General features: G+C 55.6%; 1 non-coding gene across 1 annotated transcript; it reads right to left on the bottom strand.

The window, feature by feature from the left end:
• Positions 1-3,346: 3,346 nt before the first annotated feature.
• TRNAR-UCU (transfer RNA arginine (anticodon UCU)) lies at positions 3,347-3,419 on the bottom strand. Its single transcript has one exon. It is a non-coding gene; the product is annotated as a tRNA-Arg (tRNA).
• Positions 3,420-3,868: the final 449 nt, after the last annotated feature.

Genomic DNA, 3,868 nt, shown 5'->3' with positions numbered 1-3,868 from the left:
CTCAGCTCCACGGTAGCTTTGGCCCGCCTAACTGCCTCCCTACAAGCATGAGCAGAGGAGGTATATTCATATTTAGTGATCTCACCCTGTTTCCACTTGTTATGTGCTCCCCTTTTGGCCCTTAGGCTACCCTGGATTTCTGTGGTCAGCCATGGAAGCCTCCTGGCCCCTTTCCCTTTTTTGCCTCGCTCAGGGATCATCTTGCTTTGTGCTCGAAGGATCATTTCCTTTAGGCACAGCCACCCTTCTTGGGCTCCCATCCCTTCAAAACTCCTACTCTGCAGTGCGTCCTTGACTAATCGCCTGAGTGCAAGGACGCACTGCAGAGTAGGAGTTTTGAAGGGATGGGAGCCCTCCGGCGTGTCCACTTCTCCCCATAGCTTTGTGTCATCTGCAAACTTGGACAGAGTACATTTCACTCCCTCGTCCAAGTCACTGATGAAGACATTAAAGAATGTCTCCCAAGCAAGAACAAGGAGCCTCCCCTACTGCCCCGTCCTGCTTGTGCTTCTTCCACGTCACCCATTTCCCTAAGTACCGCAGGGCTTTGCTCACCATCACCCGGCAAACCAGGTTTAAAGCCCTCCTCGCTAGGTTAGCCAGCTTATCTGCCAACATGACCTTCCCTCCTGTGTCCGGCGCAGGGCTTGCACTTGATTTTGCTGAACGTCACTGCAGAAGAGGTTCTGTCTCCGGGACATGTGACATTCATGGGTGGTGCCTACTGCTCTCATGCCCAGGCCCATATTCCCTCCCTTAAAGGATAATCATTTCTTTGCTAATACTTGGGATTTCTTGGTTTCCTTTCCTGGAGCAGGGCTCTGGGGGCCACACTAGTGGGGGAATGGCAGGATCAAAAGCTCACATGTGACAGGACCAGAACACACTGTCATGCTTGGCCCTGTTGTGCCCCCCGTCCTACACCAGGCAAGAACAGCCCCTCACCCAGCTCTCATCCAGCCCCGAGAAGCAGCAGTTCTTGTGTTCTTGTGGAGGAGACGTCCGAGGAGGAGCAGACATTAGGTTTGGATGCTCTTTAATTAGGAAAACTGCAATCAAGCCTGCACAGCTGCGTCCACACAGGAACTGATGAAGGTGCCAGGCCAGAACAGTGCATGGGACAAGGGGGCGCTTGAGGCGGCAGCCTGTACCCACCACAGAGCAGGCGCAGGCAGGCTCCTGGAGGCCAGGACTGGAGCACAGACCTGCAAGCAATGAGGGCCCATTCCAGGGGCATCGGGAACAGCTGCTGCTCCCTCTGCACCTGGAGGCTGCAGCCAAAGCCGTGGGGCAGACCAGCTCCTCGGTCTGTGGGCTGCGTGTGCGTGTCTGTCAGTCCAGTGGCGTGACCAGTGGGAGGCAAGTGCGAGCGAGCTCCAGGTGCAGGTTTAGAGGAGGCACCACAATGGCAGCTCCTGGGGAGCCCACACTGCCACAGCAGCAGCCACGGCAAAAGGACACCGAGTGGTGGCAGCAGCAGGAGCAAGGGCCTTTGAATCTCTAGAGAAGGCAAGAAATGCACACACGTGCATGCATGCATGTGCTCACACACACACACACACACACACACACACACACACACGCATACACACTTCCGCTTGCTTCCTCCCGGTGACCACATGCAGAACGATGATCCCAGGGACCAGGACTGCCAGCACCCGCAGCAGGACAAGCCCCTTGGTGCAGCAGTAGGACAGCGATGGGCACCTGGATAGCTCAATACACGTGTAGGAGTTAGGTCAGCTTGGAAACAAAAACCATGGAGGCAGCTGGAGCTCAGGCTCCAAAGCACTTGGCTCAGGCTCGGCCAGGGGCAGCATGGGGACTCCCAGTTGCTCAGTCATCAAATCCCTGCGTAAGCTGCTGCTGTGTTCGGGGTCTGTAGGGCACACCCAGTGCGCGTGCGGCTGACACGAGCAGCACTGAGGTCAGGACGGAGCACAGCACCCAGCACCCGCTAGGCAGCCGCAAGTGCGGGACGCGTGGGAACAGCAGGCTGGCAAGCAAAGAGTGTCCTTCTGGGGCCCAGCGATGTGGGCGCTCTGGGGGCTCCCTGCTAAGAGCAGCATTTCCACACTGTGTAATGGAAACAGTCCTGGCCTGACAGCCCGCGTGAGCCAGAAAGAGGCCCTGGCAGGCCCTCAGCATGACGACACTGGGCTGAAATCCCTACAGGTGCAGAGGGATGCCCACGGAGGTGGTGGAGGCGGTCAATGCTGGTCATGAGGAGGATGGAGAGAGAACTGGAGGGCAGCAAGGGGGAGATAAAGATTATTTTGAAAAACATTAATTTTCTCACAATCTTTTCATGATTCATTTTTGCTTGCTTGCTTGAACCCTGGCTGCCTGGCACCTTGAATGGTGCATATCCTGGTGCAGGGCAGGGCCACTCAGCTCGGCTGTGTCTGCTGCAGCTCCCAAACTCAGACGCTCCAAACAAGCTAAGGGTGCAGCAGAGGATTGTAGCCAGGACAAGCAGGGTCTGTAATGCCTCCTGACAAGTGCCCTGCCAAACGCACCCCCGTGAGGCTTGTACAAAAAGGATGTGGCCAAGTTGGAGAGAGTAAATGGCTGTGGGACTGGGGGGCAGGATTTGTAAGGAGAGGCTAAGGGAACTGGGTGTATTGAGTTTGGAAAAGAGAAGACTGAGAAGGGATTTGATAGCAGCCTTTACCTACCTGGTACGGTTAAGGGCTTGCAGACCAAGCCCTACGAGAAGAGACTAGGGCACCTGGACCTTTTCAGCCTCCGCAAGAGAAGGTTGAGAGGCGACCTTGTGGCTGCCTATAAGTTCATCACCGGGGCACAGAAGGGAATTGGTGAGGCTTTACTCACCAAGGCGCCCCCGGGGGTTACAAGAAATAATGGCCACAAGCTAGCAGAGAGCAGATGTAGACTGGACATTAGGAAGAACTTCTTCACAGTTCGAGTGGCCAAGGTCTGGAACAGGCTCCCAAGGGAGGTGGTGCTCTCCCCTCCCCTGGGGGTCTTCAAGAGGAGGTTGGATAAGCATCTAGCTGGGGTCATCTAGACCCAGCACTCTTTCCTGCCTATGCAGGGGGTTGGACTCGATCATCTCCTGAGGTCCCTTCTGGCCCTAACACCTATCAATCTGTACCTGCAGGGTGGTTTCAAGGAGCACAAAGCTGGACTGCTCTCAGTGGCCACAGATGAAAGAAGAAGGCACAAAAGGCTCAAAGTTGAGCAAGGGAGGGTTAAGTTGGATGTTAGTAAAACCTCCCTCCTTATGAGGGTGGTGAAGCACTGGAACTGGTTACTTAGAAGAAGCCTGTGAACATATGTTCACTGCCTTCTCATCTGCACCTTGGTTAAAGATTAACAAGGCCACCCCAGGAGGGACTTGAACCCACAATCCCTGGCTTAGAAGGCCAGTGCCTTATCCATTGGGCCACTGGGGTTTCTTGGTGCCCTTTTTCCCCAAGGATGGGCTTCCCTGCCTGCGCCCATGTGTTCTCAAAACAACGGTGGACAATGAATGCTTTTCTTCTGGCACTGCAGAAGGACTGCCATTTACTGGGTGACACCACAGATCCTGCATCCAGCCTCCCGTGGCACACGGTGCTAGACAGCGGATGCTGAAAGGCAGAGCAAACCGGATCAGACCAGGGTATTTTGCACGGTTCCTCTTCCACTTGCAGCCTCCAGTGTTTAGGGTCTAGGACGCTGCGATTCAGAGGCTGTCTGCTCTAGAAGCAGCTCCTGGGTGGCCCCATGCTGTGCTGGACGGCAACGCGCTTCTCTTCAACCCCAGAAGCCAGGTTCCTCTCCTGCTCGCTGGCCACCTGCTCCTGCTCGCCCACCTTTGCTGCTCACATGCCTCCCTCTCCTGCTCTCCTGCTCCTGCCAC

This window comes from Alligator mississippiensis, chromosome 11, assembly GCF_030867095.1.
Source record: "Alligator mississippiensis isolate rAllMis1 chromosome 11, rAllMis1, whole genome shotgun sequence".
NCBI classification, from domain to species: Eukaryota; Metazoa; Chordata; order Crocodylia; family Alligatoridae; genus Alligator; species Alligator mississippiensis.
The sequence above is the reverse complement of the archived record's forward strand: the minus strand, read 5'-3'. Positions and strand labels throughout refer to the sequence as shown.